Here is a 20,473-nt window from a genome sequence, read left to right as displayed (position 1 = left end):
AACAAATCAAATAGAAACAAATTTATTGCATCAGGCTTACATCTTTTCTACTCTTTAGAAAGAAGACTAAGTTTCTTTGAATATTATTTTTTCCCTTACTTGATGGATAAGAGGCACAAATAATACTTAGCTAAATCAACTAAGTTAATTTACAATGATATATAAACTAGACTGACCTCTGAGACTGGGCTGCTTCTCCTTCCCCCAACTATACCATGAGTTTTCCCCTGTGGCACTGCAGCAGCAAGGAATTGTGACAGAAGAAAACTGTCCTTTAATTTCAGTGTACATTTAAAACAAAAATCAAGGTATGCATTGCCATTTTCTGTGCACAAAGATGTACATAAAGCTTTTGTCTCTAGACTATATGTATCTTTTCAATCTTAAAATTTAGAAAACGTACAATGTGGGCTTGGGGCAGGAGGTAATGAAATGCTTGAATTGTAGTGGAATCATTTTCCTTATCACCAAATACACAGTCAGTGCATCAGTTGGCTGCCAGCAGGTCCAATCATGCTAAATCTACGTGTATTAATGAATTTGGAGCAAAGGGTCAGGAATCACAAAAATTCAGATTTTTCCTTTCCCACCCTCTCAGGGATTAGTGTGGATTCAGCACCTGGGAAAACATCCTTAGCTTTACACCAGGTTGTCTTGAAGGGCGGTGTGGCACAAAACATGGGTAGCAAAAATTGTTTGGCTGTTTTGAATGGGATATAATTTACAGAAGTGTTATGCAGCTTAAAGAAGTTCCTTTTTCTTTAATTTTGCTCACAAATCGAGAAAATACAGCAAAAGAGGTAATAAGCAGCATCTGCTTGGCAGTTCTACCCACAGGTCTCTCCACAGTGACAGAAAACACCTGATAAACTTGTGGCTGATGGCACTGTAATTGAGTACTAGTGCTGATAGCAGCCATGGGGTGCAACGAGTGGGAGCACAAAGCACAAGCCCTGGGAAATGGGACTAAGCTGTTTATGATAAATCCATTGCGTAGAAGAATTTGAAAGTAAGCATGTAACTAAATATATTTTTAATCAAACCCCAGATGTTCTTCAGTATGGTCCAGGATTACAGCATGTTACAAATTCATTGGCCTGGCCCACATCCAGTGGCTGAAACAGAGATGCCTGAGCACCAGTACATGTAATCATAGACTCGGTTTCTCCTACAAGGGGTTTGCTCCAATGACAGTTACTAAAATTCTGTGAATGTGAGCTACAAGCAACAGTGTCTCAGATCTGAGACTAAATTTAAAAACACTAAATTGTAATGTGTGTTCATTCCTTCCTTTTAAACACAGCCAGAGGAGCAGTGGTTTTCCCTCCTGTCTCTGCAATAGTTTGGTGATGGGAGAGCCCACCCCATCTGAAATCTGTCTTCTGCCTCTGTGAAAAACTGCCTTATCTGCCATACAAATCCTTATTCAAAATATATTCCTAGTTTCTGATTGAAGTGGGTCCATCACCCAGAATAAAATTTGTCAGATCAAGAGTAAGAGGCAAAGTGTGACAAAGAAAATGAAGAATTAAAGACAGCCAAAAGAACCTTGCCCATTAGGATGCTGTCTAAAGAATCCTAGGTCTGTCCCCCCTACAAGGCAAGTTTATTTGGTTTACATGAAACAGTTTTGGGATTACCATAACATAAGCATGAAATTGGATCCAAGGTCCTCATCACTATGAAAAATGAGTAACTTGTGGGCAAAAATGAAAGCAAAATATTAGTCTTGTTAGGAAACTACAACATAAAGCAGTTACAATTATAAAAAATTCAGATGCATTTAGCTTCAACTGAAATATTAGCATCAATTTTAGGACTATCAATCAGTTTGGATGTAAGCACAAAATGTAAATTGTAAATTTGCTGATTATGAGAGAATTGTAAACACAAATACAGAGAGATGCTGGAGGCCAACCAAAAATCCCATTCACCTCTTTACATTGTATTTTTTCAATTTATTTTGGTTTGTTAATTAAATCTTCAAGGACAGCTGCAATGGAGAGATGAAAACTGCAAAAGGGAAGCGGAAGGAGAGGGAAGAAGCAGTATACAGATAAATGCATTTTTATGGAAGACAAGAAACATTTATTTGGAATACTTACAGTAAGAAACAATGCAGTAGGTTACTAGGAAGAGAAGTGGAAAGAATAGTTAAGAGACAATAAAGTCGTAGGATTTGTAAACACTAAGGACAAAGTATTTCTGTTTCTATATAGCCTGCCCTTAATACCTCACCATGTTACTGTTATAGTAACTTACCATAATCACTCCCCCCAAAAATGACATTTTCCCAGTATCCAGCTTGCTTCCACCCTTCTGCAGGTCAAGCCTAAAGCTAATTTTATTGTCTTCATGGAGGACAAATCTCTGTGCTCTTTTGCACCAGACTTTTCAGTAGGGGAAGACTGTGACCATGTCCTTTGGCATTCTTCATCCCTGCAGACTGAACACCCTCAGTTCAAGGTTTCTTTGTGTATCATGTTTCCCTGACTCTTTCTTGCTCCTCTCCTCTGGACTTTCTCCAAAGGCCTTCAGTCATGCAGAGTCTGAAATGAGATAAAGGACAATTGCAAAATCTTCATTAATGCTGAGTGGAAAGACGGCTTCATGGGAGGGATCCTGGATATTTAATCGTTGGATCCTTCTCTAAAAATAAGTCTCCAAATAGTTGAGGTTCAGTCATTACAGCAAATTCAAAGGCTGAAGATAGAAAGCATTTATATGCATGTGTATGTTTTGTCAGATATGCAACATACAGCTTTTCTATGTCTGAAATAAGCGAAGAAACCATAACAGAGCTACTCCCAGGAAGCATAATGAATTCCTTGACACAGTGGATTTTTTTCTCTGATGAATAGGAATTTACTAAAAGATTGTTTATCAGATGGGGAAAAAAAAAAATCAGTTTAATTAATGTTACCAACACAGAAAATCAGCATGTTTGCATGCACTTTGCTAAGTCTGAATAGACCTACTAGGCCATAAAACCTGTTCAGCTGTTCAACAGAGACAAGTTTAGGATTTTACACAGAGCGTTGCCATGAAGGTAAACATAAAGCAACAGAGTCCTCCTTTACTGCCTTTTAACCTTGAAGTCTGCTCTCTTTGCTGCGTATTTATTATTTAAATGTCCTGTACAGCCCTTCCTGAAGTTTTCAGAAAAGTCATTATGACTTCTTCCTAAGAGAGTTATTTCTCTGTATTTTCTCCCTATATGCTATGACTCACTCTTCTTTCAAAGGTTTGTTTTCTCTTTTCAGAGATTTTGCCTATTTCTATGAAAAGCAAACCTGAAAACCTTTTCCAAGCTGATCAGCCTTTCTTTGTGTAAAAAAAAAAAAAGAAAAAAACCCAACACAGTAATTTATTTATATATCAAAAGGCTTTGATATTAATATAGTAACATAGACTCTGCCACCCAGTCGAGAAGGGAAATTTAAAATAAAAGCACAAAAAGTAATATGGGCCCAAACCATCACTGCAATGAAGATTTCTTGCACTAAGCACAATTCTTCCAGCAGTACAGTTGTCCCTGCTTAACTCGGTTTAGGAATTATTAATTTGAGTGTAAGTAAAATATTTTCACCTAAATTCAAATTAAGGGTCTCAGTGCTGCAGAACTTTTAAGTGTGTGTCCATCCCACATCAGCATAGCACTAAGTATATGCTTGTATTTGGGTTTGCACTTCTTTGTGCAAAGAAGAGAGATGGTTAACTCATGCATGTGTTTAAACTGAGGTTCAGTTCTGGTGCTTCACAGAATAACAATGTGAATATTTACAGGCTAAAGCAAAGCCAATGGAGTATCACTGTCTTGAGAAATTATTTATGTATCAAAATATAGTCCCAAAGAGGTGGAAAGATAGCAATAGCTGATGAACATTTTTTTCCAAATGCTAGTTTTCTTGTTTTCAATGTGGATGTGCTATTGTTTCAGCTACTATCAAATCTGTGTTTTCCATTGTGATAGCATTAAGCGTTAATGCGGGAATAGTTAAAGGAAGCACTTTTGTTTCCACAATTAGAAAGCTCCCAAAGGCAGATATAATCACTGTGGTCTTCTGGGGGCTGATATGAGGTCTGTGGCTTCTCTTGAAGTTGGACTCACAGTATTGCAATATATCATAGCCAATTTGTTCTTTTAACATCCTCTGAGATTCAAGGAGAAGTTTCCTAAGCATTGAATTGAAAATGATTTCCAGGAGTGTGGAAAACAAAGTAGCGCATGTACTCCCACTATCAATTGAGCATATTTCTCTATTCATCACATAAATATATGAGTGCAGGAGGGTGTGTCTGAGTATGAACCTCAAAATTCTGGTTTTTTTTAAAGGAAAAGGTTTTGTGAGCCAATGAGTCGAATATGCTGAGAAATTATTATTTTTTTTCACATTTATTAATATTCTATTCTTTTGATGCTTACTAGCCAGACAGGGAAAAGTTTAAAATGTTCTTTTGGATCAGGTTTCCTGCTCAGCTGCAGGGCAGGCAGGTTCTTCCACACTCACAAACTGGTCCTTGCTGCACTGTCCAGCCCTTAACTGGGTGTCAGTCTCTCTTAATAATTGAGATCTGAATGTACAAACCAAGCTCGATTGACCCTTGGCTTCCTCCACCATTAAACCATTCAGTTTCATGAAGGAGTGGTGGCTTTGAAATGTGTACTGCTGATCTTCGGGGACAGAGGAGAGCTCATCAAACTCATTGCACTTGACAGCTTATTCTAATTGGAAAGTTGAAACAGAGTCTTGCTGCTGAATTGAAATGTCTGTAAATTGCTGTCTAATAACATACAAATAAAGAGACATATAAATAACTGATTTGTTCGGGCCCTTCAGTAAATCATTAACATGCCTTAATTTAATTTACATGCTACTTTTCAGACTTCTCTTGATGAACCTTTTCACAGACAGGAGTTAAAAGGGATTGCTGGGAAGGGGGGGGGGGAGGGAGAACTAAAAAAAAACTTCTTCAAGCCACTCAAAACAGAAAAAAGCTTGAAATTTTATATCTGCAAGGTATGGCTTGTACTCACGCAGTGCTTAATCCAGTCAAAATAAGAGGAGCTCCTGAAAGGCAGAAGAGGTGGAGATTAAATGAGGCGTATGGTCTCCTGGGTCTCCAAAGTTGAAGGGAAATACCCTCATCCTACCAACCACTACCAGCAAAATACACCTACACAGAAAAAGAGGCTTTTTATTCTTGAGGTAAATATAGATCCAGTTTTTCTCTTCATTGTTCAAAATGTGTGGAATTTTATAGCTTAGTGCTAGACAAGCTTGATAACTGACTGAAATAACCTTAAAGGAAGATACATATTGAGGGCTGAATTCAGACTGCTCTGTGAAAGTACATCTGTTTTATGTGAGACACATGATCTGTCTCATTCCAACCTGCATTTCTGGGTCACTTGAGACATTTAAACTGCACTTATAATTAACAGCTATTTTTAAACAGAGAAAAAATAGAGCACTGGTAAGGTACAAAAGCATTAAAATTGCCCCAGTTTTGCTTTTCAATAGGACACACTACTGCAATATGCTTCAAGATCAAAGAGAACTCAGAAAAAAGAGACAGGCCGATCAGTGGGGATAAATTGTTCTCATTATGATAGTGTAAGAATAGGGTTCTTTCAATTGAAACAATTTAATAACCACATTCATTACATTGGTGTCCACTTGGTTTTATCTGAGCAGTTTTTGCATAACTGGGAAGCAAGTTCAATTGAGCTTATTCTCTAGAAATTAAGATGTGCAGGATTTGACATTCAGAAATTAGGCGCTAATAGTCAGCAAAGCAGTTGTCTTGAGATTCCCCCTGGATGTAGCTGGATCTGCCTACCACTAATTATGTCAAATGCAAATGTATTCTCTAAAAAACACGCAAAAAAATTTCATTAGCTCTTTTGCAGACAGCTAAGGTTATACCAATGTGATGACAGCTATCAGAGCACAATCTTTTCCCATGTTTGTAACATCACTTTCACAAAAACAAAATACAGACATGTGCAACACTGCTGTTTGTAAACTTTTTCCTCCACTGTCAGCAGCAGAAGGGCTTTTAAGGGCTGGCCTTTAACAAGCCTAAGAAAACAACCAAGCCATATCTCCAGGGTGAAGTTTTTATAAGGAACAAGAGAGCCGTTGATGGATTTCCTTCTTTCTCCAGTGCTGACTTCAGCAGCAGACACCAATATCACATCAGAGAGGATAGTCCTCTGCCAGGGACTCCAGCTGAGGATGACTGAATTTACCAGTTCCCAGCTGCATGTCAGAGTGCAATGCACGGAGTGAGGTGCTGCTTGGCTTGAAATACGATGGTAGTATTAAGAACAAATCTGCACAAATACTCCTGAGAAGAACCAAATCCAGAGCTTGCAGATGATGTACAAAGATCATCTTATCAATTGCTGTCTGCTAGCCTCACTGGTAAATGGATCATAGACAGGAGTATTTAAAAGACATTTCCCAGTGCACACGGAATCCTTTCTTGTTTTCTCACTGCTGCCAAACCGGTGAAGACTAAAGGACTGTTGGAGCGTGCATTGGGTGGCAACTGCATAATAACAACATTTCTTTCCTCTCCGTCTCCTTCTTTTTTATCAGAAGACAAAGTGTAAAAACTATGAAGTTATCCCTGCTTCAGTCAACGCTTTTATATGGACAGCTTTTCCAGAAGAAACAGTGCTTCTTTTACTCGGCTATTTCCCCAGATGGGATTTGCAATATAAAGCCATACATGGATTCAATATTGAGGAAACAGAATAGACTTGTACAAATCACTGGAAAGATAAATATGCCATATAGATCAATAAATAAAACCTAGTCCAAAAAAATCAAACTCTGGCATTCCAGTCCAATTAAGACATTATTTACTGCTTATGTGATTGCTAGTTTGAGGCTCTCCTTACTCATTTTTACACTATAGGCATTTGTTTTGTTGAAAGATATAGAACTGATTTGTAAATAGAAAATGATATATATAGATTTTATGTCTCATAAAACTGTTAATCTGTGCTCCATATTAAATATATACTGTAGTATTTTTTTGCATTTAGACACAGCTCTAGTATAATTAAAATAAAGTATGATGGCTTTATTCTTTCAGTAGGTCGTTTCCAAGAGTAGAGCTCAAATAACAGTGCAACTGCAGCATGAAATGTGGTTATAATAGCCTGAGACCACATTTCCTGAAGCTAAAACATGGGAGATAATAGTGTGAAGGTACAAATTAAATGCAAATAAAACAGATTCCCCATTGTTGCTAATCCCTGGATCGGATTTCATTGAGAAAATTAGCTGTAATATTTAACTTCTTTCATAGTAATCATTTACATATTATCAGTTACATTTTCAGAGTTTATATAGGAATTATTGCACAGGAATTTGAGAAAACTGCACCACCATCTTTTACACCAGAATGGACCTTTTCTGTGGTAAGCAATATAACAGTGTCTAACAGAGAGATAATTAGACAGCCAGTTGTGATAAAAAAATATAAAGGGATCATTTGGTAATGGATATACATTTAGTTGCTACCACTTGACTTTCTAGATGCATCCTAACTTAGACCTTGTCTTACATTAAATAGCAAGTGCACTGGTGCAATTGCCATTTTAAAACTAATTTATCATTTTAATAAGCTTATTAAGAACACAATTATTCAGCTAAAAATCTAACAAAACTCAGTAATTAACCAAGTTCATAAATTAGTATAAAACCAGTATAAATTCATTTAAAAGTCCACATGAAGCATTAACATCATTTTAATGAAATAAATGTAAAGTTAGGTAAATAGATGCAAATTTTACACATGGACAGCACAATAACATTTGAGGAAAGCATCAGTATATTTTAGAAAGTCACTTCTATCTACTTGAGAGCTCATTTAGAACAACTTATATTAGCAAGTACTTTACTTACAGCACCACAGAACCACGTGATGTGATAAATTTGTAGAATAGCTTGTCACTGTAAGTAGTTTGATGTACAGTTGGAAAATAGACTCAAGGGAGTAGGGAAAATAGTTTTAGAGAGTCCCATGTCAAAGCCCTATGTACTAATATTAGAATGGGCAGGTTTTTTCCTATGGCCTTTCAAATGCGATTACACAAAAAAGTACTATGAGTTTCACTGTTCTTACTTTTATTTTGACAGAACAAATCACTATTTGATTTTACTTGGTGGTTAGGTTCTTCCTGACTCTTTTGTATTGTGGCCAGCTCACATCTAGAAATTCTGAAATCTGAATTTAACCTAACACACTGAATTAATCTAACACACAGATTCAGTTCCTGTGTTCCTGGGCTGCAGGTGAATCTTGAAATATGAGTTTCACCCCTAGCTGAATTAGTGCAAAAGCACATGAAATACTGCAAGACGCTCTTAGAGTGAAAGCAATATTCATATAAACATTTTAAGGAAAATCTTTCTACTCTCCTTTTCTCTCCCATTCCTTGGAGCACTAAAGATCATAGATCATTAGGAGATTAGTAAATTATTCTGTGTCACGTTTCCACTAACAAAGGAGGAATCTGCACTGGACCCACTAAAGTCAATGTATGCTGGCCTCAGTGATAAGACCACTCAAAATACCTGTCTCACTTCATCCGCATATTACAGTGTGAGCTTTGTAACTGAAAACAGGCAGTGCCTGATAAACCCCCTTGTGTCTTTCTTTTACACTGCTCCATACTGTACAGTCTGCAGGAGCACAGGGATGGCTGCCTTGCAAGCTTTGGGTTCCACAAAATGTAGCTTTCCACATGAGCTGTGGCACAATGAGCTATGATTATAGGCTTTGACTGACTACAGGATATTGCCAGATGTTAATTAAGTGTCTGTGTTCTCTTCTGTTTCAGAAGGTTTTTACTTTAAAGGCGGTGGGGATTTCACAGTGCAAAAATATCTGTTTGAGTACCTCTAAAATACAGCAAGACTTTTATTTTTGCCTTTCATCCAGAACTAACAGCTGCCACTAGCACCTGAGGCAGGTAGGTGAAGTACAGATTGATAAATAAAAGCTACCCCTGAAACATTAAATACCAGAATTTCAGGACATTAAAGATATTATTTGTTCCCTAAGTGGTTGCTAGATGGAGTTTCTGTCTGACTTGCAAGACCTTCCCCAGAAAATCACTGTATCAATGATGCCATTGTTATTCATATGAAGAAAATTCCCCACTGATAGATGAAAGCATGTGAGTCCTGCACTCAGTGAAAGCAGGAGTAGTTGTTTAGTCACAGAAAATGGCAGTGCCCAAAAAAACAGGATGTTCTCCTCCCTGAAAGAAATGTCAGCAGTCCTGATGCTGGACAAGATGACAAAGAAGGACAGGACTTCAATCTACCCCAGGGATTTGTGGCCCAGTCTCTTTGTCAGTTTTCTACCAAAAGCTTCTCATACATAAGGACAGGTCCCAAACCACTTTGATGGCAAAAATCTATTATATCACATGAGTTGTAAGCCTCCAGTTTGCTCTTACACCAACTCAGTTTCTGACTCTTCTTATGGGTCTGGACCCACTCCAGGGCTGCCCCAGGAACGTCCAAACCACAGTCAAATTACACATAAGCAGCCAGTGGTGGAGGAGTGTTAGTCCTAGGTGCCATTGCCTCTCGGAAAAATTTCCCTAAGGTTTCTTGTAACAAGTATCTTGCCACATTTTGTCAGCTGAAGTGTTGGTCTTTTCCCCTATTCCAGCATAACCAGTCATCTTCCATGTTCACGAGATGCCAGTGCTTCCTCTTCTTTCTCCTGCTCACTCACCTCTTCCTTCTGTAAGATAAGATGCACTGTGCTTTTTTGTTGCTACTTTTATAGTGTTTTCTACAGCCTGTTGTGTTTGGTTTTGTTCATGGACTTATTTTAGTCAGTGGTACTTGGTGCAATTGGTTATAGAATTATGTTTTTCTACTTATACTTTTATACCATCCCTTAAAAATAAACACATGTCCATGTCTATGAAGTAGCAAATGAAGTGGTTTTGAGTAAATTCAAGCCTAACCTAATATTTTTTTAATGGCAACTGATAACTGGTAACATGAGGCTGAAACTGTGAGGGATGCTTGACTTGGTTCAAAGAGGAAGAGGAGATGAAGGGGCCGTGAGTAGAAGCAGTGATCCAGAAATAAAAGGAAAAACATATGGCAGTTGATTTGGATATTGATAAGTCAATGGGCACATTATGAGATGGGAAAAAACTCACCACATGCACCATTTGGACGTATCGGACCATGATGAGATACAAGTACAAACAATTTCTCACTTTTCTTCTAGGTTCACAATCTCTTACATACCCCTGGCAATTCAAATGCAAGTACAGGTTCAAAAATTATTAGGACATGTGCACAGGTTTTCCATGACTAAAAAAGCTACATTTCATGGAAGCCAGGGTAGAAAAAAAGACAATAATTCTTACTGTTATGCCTTTGTCTTTACAGGCAGCTGTAGCAGTGATAGAGGCAGACTCCATTTCCAGCTCTCACAGAGGTGATTATACCAACCAGCCTCAATTTTACAGGCAAAAGAAACTTTGTTTTAAAAGTGTGACTGGAGTTTTGGACTTCTGGCAAATAGCAGCGTCATCACATCCCAAAAGGCCAAAGAAAGCCTGCTTGAGTCATCTGACAATATATAAAAGACAAGCTAAAACAAAAGTTTTATATTTTTCTTTTAATATTTTTTTCTTTTCTTTTTCTTCATGTTTTGCTTATTCCTGACTATCAAAGGTCACAAGTATCTCATAACAAAGATTTTTGACATTATTGCTAGTAATACCAAACTGACATGGACCTGAATCTCATCATCATGATACACAGCTCTGCTTGACATGAGAGAATATGCCATTTAGGTTGCCACCAACTTAGGGACAGAAGTTATGAATACAAATGTCTTCTTCACCATGCAGGATCAGCTTTGATGATGTGGCTGTTTGGTTTTTGGTTTATTCTATATGATTTTGAATGTTTTTTAATGATAATTTGAAGACAGACTTGTCCACCTAAACTTAAATTATAGTAAATTGTTGCAAAGCATTCACAAGCCTTCTGTAGGGAGGAAGTTTTAGCAAGAGCATAAATCCCCCAAAAGGGTAGAGTGCACTTACACAGCTTTCCACTGAGACCATGCTCCTTGTATACTTAAAAGGCAATTATTTTTCGGGGAATAAGAATGGAAAACACCTATCCCAGAAGTGTAGAAGAATATGAACCAAAATACTGTCTGTAACTGTAAGTACAGGGTTAAAACAATAACATTCTCTCATATTTTAGAGTGTTGAGATGTCCAAACTGTAGATTTCAGTGTGGAATGAAGGATAGCCAAGCTAGTTTTCAGTGGAATAATTCATGGACAAGCAACAACCTATTCCGGGCAACACCAAGCTAAGGACAAACACACTCAGACAAGGTGCTTCCCACTCATGGCTCATTGGCAGAGACTTTACCCTCCACAGGGATGCAGGAGGACACAGACCACATCTGCACCCCAGCTTAGACCCTTTCAAGCCCTGCAGTCTCCTATAAATCAGGCTTGCATAAAATCAAAAAGTTTCAACTTTATTCACACCAAAAAAAAATAATTGTTGAGTTTTCATTTGTCACAGATTAACGTCATGCATAAAACCCACCATCTTTTTACTTTTTCTGTTTTACATAGATGTTTCCACAAAAGGAAAAGACCTACTGCAGAACAGAAAATCAGTGACACCTCTGTGCATGCTTAAAAAATACATACCTCCATTTTGGCCAAATACATATAAATAATGAGGGGACAAAGAAAATCCACTGCCATGGTACTTAAACTCATGGAAAATAATGACTGTAATTAGCTGTGTTGAAATACGTGTCAAGCTCCTTCTTATGTTTGCCTTCCACTCAGGTGTTTGCATCTTTTGTATCTCACCAGCACATGGCAAAGCAGGCCACTTTGAGGTCTTAAAATCTGTTATTATCTACCCATTTTCACTTCACAGCTCCTGCCACTGCCTTTGGTTTATCTACAGCTCTGAGTTTCCCATCAAAACTCTCTTCGGGCCAAGAAGCAGAAAGAAGTGGGGTTTGTAAAGAGGAGGAGACTTATGCTATAAACACGGGAAGACCATGTAGGGTATTTTAATGACCCTTTTTTACCTCTTTCCAGCAGACCTCTACTGCTCCTGTTACAGCATCTACTAGTTGACTATGGAGCAAGCTAAGATCAAGTAATCCTGAATGCATAAGGTTGGAAAGTCTTTAAGTTCATCTCACTCCTTTGTTTCTTCAGTCATTTTGCTTGCATTAACAGTTTTGTACAAAATAAGCATTCACTCACTTCTGGTCTTGCCTCTTCTTCCTTTGCTTTCTGGAGTTGGGCACATTTTTCTGTAGAGTGGGTGCTTTTAAATTTCACTGTCCTAAATCTTTGGTATCTAGAAAGTCATCCTTCCTGCCTTTCAGCAATCCACCCATGCATTATTTTAAGTGTAGGTAAGCTCTCCACTGATTCTAACATATATTTAAACAATATATTTTTGAAAAACCTTTTCCTTTTCCTCCTGTTTTGTATTTTGATATGCCAAGGTTTGAAGGAAAGTGTTGAGGAGCATGACACCACTCCAGGAAAACTTTCAGCCATAAACAAGCCCACTGTTTTAACCATGGAGTAACCAGCTCTGCCAGTGATTGTGTGCTTAAAACTTAATATGCACAGAGGTAGTGTCAAAATTCTTACCATCTTGCAAAACTGAGTTAGAGTCCAGTTGTTAAACAGGTGTCCACTATCTCAATTAATACTGTTGATGGGTCATAGATTTGCCAATTTGGAAGCCATCCTACTCGCACTTTTGTCTTGATAGACCCTGGGAGACAGCTCCTCTGACATTGCTGCTGTAGTATTGCCTACAGTGATTGTGGAAAGGTTGCATCTTTAGGAAAGGTTATACCTTTGCTCTGGGAAGATATTCAGTCCATGAATTACTGTCCAAGTGTCTTGTGGATCAAAGTTACTGACTGTCCATCAATCTCCAGGACTGACAGCACTCTGTGTTAGAATTAGTGCAAAAAGTCTCTCATGACCTGGGACAAATCTTTTTTTGCTGGCACTTTCTCCTGAGGTTTTCATTGGAATTAAGTAGAAATGGTAGTGAACAAATAAGATCAGATTGGTCAGTGCATACATGTTGCCACTATTTTTGTTCATGCTGCATATGTGTCGCTGGATATTGTACCTACTGTATCTGTAAGTGCACTGTAATATAATTTTTCTCCTACCAGTGTTCATTTTAGGTGGAAACACTCACTAATTTACATGGCAGATGTGGGTTTTACTCCATTAGGTGGTTTAATATGTTGAGATTGACTTACTCATATGATGCCATTTTTCTACCATTATGGACTCTTAGCATGAGCAGTTCCAGATCATTTGTCATTGCAGTTAATATCTACTCTTCCAGTTAAAATTCAGAAATGTCTGCTTTTCAGGGCACTTTAAACCAAATTCCAGTTTTATAAGCTTTTTTGTTTGTTTAATTAACTTAATAATTGGTTTCAATATAGCATTTTACAGGTGCTATTATATAACAAAGTTGTTCAAGAGTATGGGAAAAATGCAGTACAAGAGAAATGCAAATCTGCATAAGCCTCATTGTGATTTAACCCTTTTAGAGCTGAGTATAGCATAAAGAGCTTGACTTTTTTTTCTTTTCTTCCCCTGCAAATGTATATAGACTGCACACAGACTGAACCCCTCACTTATTCTACAGACTTGGTAATAATGTGTTCAGTTAATCCTCACAATATAGAGTCATCCCCTCAAAAAAAAGTAATTCACTTCTTTAAAAACTAAGAGGAAAATAAATATGGTGCAGTAAAATTGTTGAGTGGAGGAATCTATCTGGACATTTCACAAAACATTTCATTATGCTGATAATTCCCAGAAGTGCTCTCAAGAGTGCTTTAAGCTGAGGATTACTGCACTGGATCTGATGGACTTTTTTTGTAGGCCCTTTAAAAGGCAGTGAACCGTTTTTCTATTTTATTTAAATAATGCCCCTTAAAATGGATTTTTAGAGGTATAATAACTCCTTAAGAGTCAGTTATGCTAAACAGTTTCTCTTGATAGAAATGTTGTAAAACTCGTTAACTGCACAATTTCAGATGCCGGCTTGGTGAACACTAACTGACATGTGAATGGCCAGAGTTTGTAAAATAAATTGAAATAGTTGTTGTATCACACAGCTAGCAATGCACAAGCTGTAGGCCACAAGGGGCTCAAACCTGACAGAAAATTACTTCAAGATGAATGAAAAGTGCTTGTTTCTCTTTATTAGTTTTTAGAGAACAATGAAAATGTTGAATTGTTTACAGAAGGGTTGATTAAATGTGGTCAGTAGGGCCATGTCCCTACTGCTAACTGTTAGCCTTCCCAGCCCCCAGCCCCTTCCCTCCACCCCATGCATCTTCTTATAGACTATTATGGTCACACATCTGTGTGTGAAATGTGCTCATTTTGACATTCCTCTGCTGCTCTGAGCTGTTGAGGCCTTTGTTAGGTAAAACACTGTTGTCAAGCCTAACAAGCAGGTCATGCAATTTGCTGGACACTACAGCAGAGAATAGCCCTGCTATGAATTGCTTCAGCACCTAACAATGCTCCTTTCAATAATGAAATACATATGTATATTTTTTTCTTTTGTTCGGCCCTGATACTTTCAGTATTTTGAAAAAAATATATATTCTGCATTGTTGTTTTTTTTAAAGTGGTTGACATCACACCACTCTGATTTATTCCTTGATGTTAGATATATCATAATGGAAGGGGGGAAAAGAGACTTTAGCCGTCCTTTTGTTACATAAATTCACCTTTTACATGGTACTAATGGCACACAGAGGAGATGCATGATGCTATAAAATATTCTACCAGATTATTGGGTCTGCTTTCAAAGCAATTAAAATTAAGGCCACTTTAGGAGAAGTGGTATTTGCACAAGATGACAACAACAGAAAATGTGTCTTTCAAGCAGTGACTTTAAAAACAACTTCTTAAAGATCAGGTTCATTTAGCAGTAATCAGGAAAGTAAAAACTACTGGATATGTTATTATGGCCATTGAAAAAAACTGTCCTCTTTTTTTCTCTCCACCCTATTCCACAGCCTTCATCCCTTCCCCCTCTTCCCCAGAAGAAAAATCAACCACTAATGTGCAACGGTTTGAATGCTATTTGTGGCAATCACTTTACATAGTGTTCTGCCCTGATGCAAAAGCAGGATTTTCCTTTTTATATATCTGCAGAACATGCTTTTCCAGGCCTATTATGTGTATAAACAATGGCATATGTAATTACCTTTCTGAGGTGGCAATTATTTCACTGCATCAACAGCTGAGGTTAAGGCAATCTATCCCGCTGCATTCTGCCTCCGAATAAAGGATATCTTACATATATAAAAAAAAAAGCATTTGGGGATCAAATCAGGGATGCTTATGTCAGCCTGGGGAGGGACATTTACTATCACTGCAGCTTTTAAATGTCAGCATGATCTTTTTTTCCTAGCAATAATTGCTTTACATTTTATTTCAGATTGAGTCATTTCAACCTTTGCCTATAAGCCAGTTTTTGCACTCCACCTCCTTACACTGAAAACTTTTGCACTTTTGCTAGGGTGGATTTCCTTGCCAATTCTGTGGGGAAGAAAATACCATACCTGTCATGTCAAAGCTGTTGGAGGGTGCGAAATGCTGACTTTCTTGTCTTGCTTTGAGCTACAAAAGGTTATGCAGGGTGTTGGGTTGAGAAAGTGAGGGATGAAGGAAAGTTTTAATTTTCTTTCCCCCATTATGCATCCATTTTGCGGTGTATGATTACAGTCCCCAGTGTTTCTGAAGATATGCATGCATACGGATGTCAGCTGGATATCCATGGACTGATTGTTTGTCTGCACCTGACAATTTAAGTTACCTCAAGGTCTCCTGATCTTGGGTCTGATCCTACAAAGCATTATGTCTAGTTCTGCACTGAAAGTTAAGCTCATGCTGCTTCAGACCCCTTAACCACATTTTGTGAGAACAGTCTTATTCCCTACCCTCTGCTCAGAGACCCTGGGATGCTTCTTGTTGCCTCCAGTGAGAGCCATACATAGGTAGAGCTGGCATGGGGAGCTGTACCCCAGTAGTCACAGTAGTCAGGAACTGTAATCCATGTATTTCAGGCTCATTAGAGCATCTTCATCATGAAGCAAAATATCAGTGCAGATACTGCCCAACTGTCTTTACAAAAGCAGTCTAAATTACCTTTTATACCTGGGGAAGTGGAGGGTATGATATTGAGGCTAACATTAAAGTCCTACATCAATGTGCACTTCTTTTTCACTGTTGACTCAAATTAAATTTTACAAACTGCAAAGTCTGTTTATGAGGAGCAGCATATGTTTATATGTTAAAGGGTGTCTTACATCCTTGCTCAAATAAGTTTAAGTGAGGGTTTTCTTGAACAAAGACAGTCCTAAATATATGCTTAATTTTCTGGAACTGGGGCCAAATTGAAATCAATTCTTCTAAGCCCCTTTTGCTCCTGACAATGTTGTCGTCAGCATGCCTAATAAGGTACTCCTAATGCAGACATGGTTAAATGAAAGGTATTTTAATGACAGCTTCTTTGTTCTCTTCCACACACAGTGCACTGGGAGGCTGGCTGCATGAATGCCCTCCATGTGTTACATGCTTATACAAACTAAAGAATGAAGGTAGGAATAAGACCAAGACGAAGCATAAGTTCATCTTGATGAGGGTGATGAGGCCCTGGCACAGGTTGCCCAGAGAAGCTGTGGCTGCCCCATCCCTGGCAGTGTTCAAGGCCAGGCTGGGTGAGGCTTGGAGCAGCCAGGTCTAGTGGAAGATGTCCCTGCCCATGGCAGGGGATTGGAACTGTGAGAGCTTTAAGGTCTCTTTCAACCCAAACCATTTTATGATTATGTGATAAATACAACATAAAACCTCAGAGTAGTGTCTACTTGTTTATTTCATATATACAGGAATTTTACTGCTCCTGAAGGTGTTAACCCACATGCATCCTAGGTTTCAATTTTCTGGCAGAAAAGACTGCACAATTAGAAGAATGCAGATGATCAGGTTAAAAATTTCCTTTCCTTCTTCCCTTCTTCTCTCCAGTTCCTTTGATGAAGGGCCAGTGAGTAACACACACATTTACACACATTCTTCAGTCAAGGGACAGCACCGGCATATTAATTGAACTGAATTCTGCAAGCAGCTTTCTCAAATTTATGTCTGGTTGTGATGTCAAGAGAGGAAAATAAGAATTAATACAAGTCTTTCATTTTTGTCAGTCTGGTAATGGATAAAAGAGAAATAAAAATCTCCTACAAAATGGAAATCACAAACAACTCTTCTGGGGAATACAAACACAGCTTTGAAACCTCTCTTTCTTCTGCTTTCAATAGCTGTGAACATAAATCACAAGAACCAAGCCAGGGGACATATTAATCCTGCCACAGAATCTGTCTCTAACCCTCGTCCTCGCCAGTTTGAGCAGGTGGTTTTGGAGTTACCCTAAGTGCTGATTCCATCTTTGTTTAGACTATTAATGAACTTTCTCCACAAAAAAAAAAAAACATTTTCCTTTGTCTCAGAGACAGTTCATCTCTGCCTCTGTGCAAGTAAAATCTTTATAAAGTTCGAGCTAAGGTCTGTCAATGGAAAACAGAAAAGGGTGTACTGTGAGGTGATGACATTACCCTAAGGTGGTGGTACTGTAAGCTGTTGTTACTTGCCAGCTCATCTTCAATTACAGCTTTCCTTTTCCATACCTCCTTTCCTGTGAGGATCTCAAAATACTCTGCCTCACTGTCCAATGGAAAAGTCTTAGTATACTTTTTTTCAGGTGAATATACTGCAGGAAAAAACCTAAATGACATTATCCATCACAGAATCATAGAATGGTTAGGGTTATCAAGAATAACAAAAAGTTGTTATTAAAGCTGAAAATAGAGCCACACGTCCAGACTGCAACTCGATAGATCCTCCTGTGTTTCATGCTGTTATGGATAGGAAGTAATACCCAAAAGTCACTGAATTATACTGTTTGTTTGCATTTAATCAGACCTGTTTGTAGGATCAAGAAACAGCTGTGAAGCTATCTTTCTCTGCAAAAGTATGTAAAAAATATTAAATCTGTTCTGGCTTTCTTTGCAGTAAGAAATTGGGTAAGAAAAAGAATCAAAAAGTTCTTAGAGGAGGAGCTCTGGCTCTGCCTAGCATGTTATCTACTCTGAAACCTAACTGGGAGCTTCAGGTTACGTCCCAGCTGACACTGGTGAACTTTTTAACAGAAACATCAGTCTGGTCAGGAGCTTTTGTGTGTAATACGTAGCACTGTTAGTAGTTCTGGATGAGGATGTGATGACTTCATCTCCCCTAACCTGCTCCCTAAAACTGGGGGCTCCAGAGGGTTTTTTTAAGTAGTGAAGTTCTTTCCCAGGTTATGAGGTTTTGCCTTGTGAATAGAGCAAATATTGCTTCCAATTTGTTTTTACAGTTCCAGCTTCCACAAAACACCACAGATGATGCATAAAGATGCCTTACAGTAACACCAAGACTTCTGTTAGGAAGCCCCTAAGCACAGACACCTCTCTGCTTTTATTTCAGCTCAGAGTATGTCCAATTTGGCAGTCATTGAATTCAATCTTCTTCAGATGATGGGTTTTGACAAACTGCTTAAACCCATCATTAAGGGGAGGACAGGTTATAGTCACTACTCAGGATGTTACAACTTTCTTCATTGTTTATTGCAGATGGGTAATGCGGTACAAGCAGAGACAGAGAAGATGAAAGTAAAGTTAGTTAAACACTGAACTACTTTGTGATTAAAAAGAGTGATAATATCAGGCCAACAGTTCAAAGGTTCAGTGTAAATATTGTTCATCTGTTTGGCTTTTCAGTTGTGACACTGGTTAGTGGAAAGATACCAAACATCCATGTAAGACAAACTCAAATTTTACACAGGAAACCATACACATAAAAAGTAGCCTCTATTCCTTGATACAATGATAATTGAAAATTTAAACTTTTGACCTCTGTAAGCACTATTATTTCTTCTTCCCATTGCCTATGACCTGCAGGTGCATTATGTCTTTCCAAGGCCCTTTTACTCTGGTTTTCTTATTGGTAATTACTTACACAGTAATTCAAATCCAATTTCAATATTGACTACTAGGTAGTAAGCTCTGTGACAAATTCTGGCTCTCAAGCATGTTCTGTTTCCATTAAGAACTTAGGAAACATGAAGACATAAGAAAGGAAAAGAAAATATATCTAGCAAGTGATGGCAGCAAGTCAATTATCCTTGTGTTGCATGGTTCTCTGAGCTCACATTAAACTTGTATTGCTCCTGAAACTTACAAAGGAGCATTTTTATTAAAAATTAAAACATGTAAGGAGTATTTACAATGCATAGCATAAAATTTATTAATTTTTTTCAATCCAGCAGCAGATCACAGCTTCGGCCATCCTCATACAGCATGTGTCCCCCTTGAATGATTTCACCAGCATTCACTCGGCCAACACTAATTAGCCTTCTTTGGGACTGGTCTTTACTGGGTTTTGCAGGAAAGCTCTAGCTGAATCATCTAAGTCACTTGGCCCCAGTATTCAGCCAGCTGCAAGTATGGTGCTGGGAGGAGATGCTTTGGTGATGTTACACGGAGAAGCCTTACTTCAGGTGCGGAGCCAGCCCTGGTCAGGTCAAACTCAGAACCAAATACATGATGATATGAGTGGGTGGATGCTGCTGGAGTGACATAAGGGGTGTATTCTTACCTGTAGGGTTCAATGTCACTGCCAGCATGGCCTTAACAGGACAGTGATATGTCTCAGATTAACTTAAGCTCCTAGACATGGAGAAGAGAGGTGTTGGTCCTGTGCTTCTACAACACCTAGCACAGAGGGATGCTGGCCCTGGCTACGACAGAGTGTTCCATTTCATATACTTAGAGAATGAACACTTAAGTTTGCCAGTTTTGCAGAAAGCAACCATCGACAATGATCTACAGTCCATAATTAAAAACCTGTTGCACTGATTGTCTCAATTTCTGTCATAGGGAGTAGCCAGGGACAACCTAGTCTAGTGGAAGATGCTCCCGTCCATGGCAGAGGGCTTGGAATCAAATGATCTTTAACATACCTTCCAACCCAAACCATTCTATGGTTCTGTGAGTCTGTGGTCACCAGATTGTCTCCTGCTCTGTTCTGTAGCTTTCTTCTGTAACACAGATACACCTGACTATCAAATAGAGTTTATTCTGTGAGCTGTTGGATGTGTTCCTGTCTTCTGCTCCTGCAGTCATTTTCTGCTTCCCCAGAGGTGCCTTGAAGAGAAAATCCTTCTGCTTCCAAATTACACCTCTCTTTGTGAATGCTCTCTAGTATGGTCTGAGGGATTTCTCAGATATTTTCTTCTGACAAACATCCATTTTAGTTAAAT

At 38.3% G+C, this 20,473-nt stretch overlaps 1 long non-coding RNA gene across 1 annotated transcript; it reads right to left on the bottom strand.

Moving 5' to 3' along the window:
* Positions 1 to 582: 582 nt before the first annotated feature.
* Positions 583 to 9,260, bottom strand: LOC133282806 (uncharacterized). Its single transcript, XR_009747716.1, has 2 exons — positions 7,926 to 9,260; positions 583 to 2,549 (listed from the first exon to the last, which is right to left on the bottom strand). It is a non-coding gene; the product is annotated as an uncharacterized LOC133282806 (long non-coding RNA).
* Positions 9,261 to 20,473: the final 11,213 nt, after the last annotated feature.

This window comes from Pezoporus flaviventris, unplaced genomic scaffold, assembly GCF_033815535.1.
Source record: "Pezoporus flaviventris isolate CSIRO_AGI_PZ_B2104156 unplaced genomic scaffold, CSIRO_AGI_Pfla_v1 ptg000141l, whole genome shotgun sequence".
Lineage (NCBI taxonomy): Eukaryota > Metazoa > Chordata > Aves > Psittaciformes > Psittacidae > Pezoporus > Pezoporus flaviventris.
The sequence above is the reverse complement of the archived record's forward strand: the minus strand, read 5'-3'. Positions and strand labels throughout refer to the sequence as shown.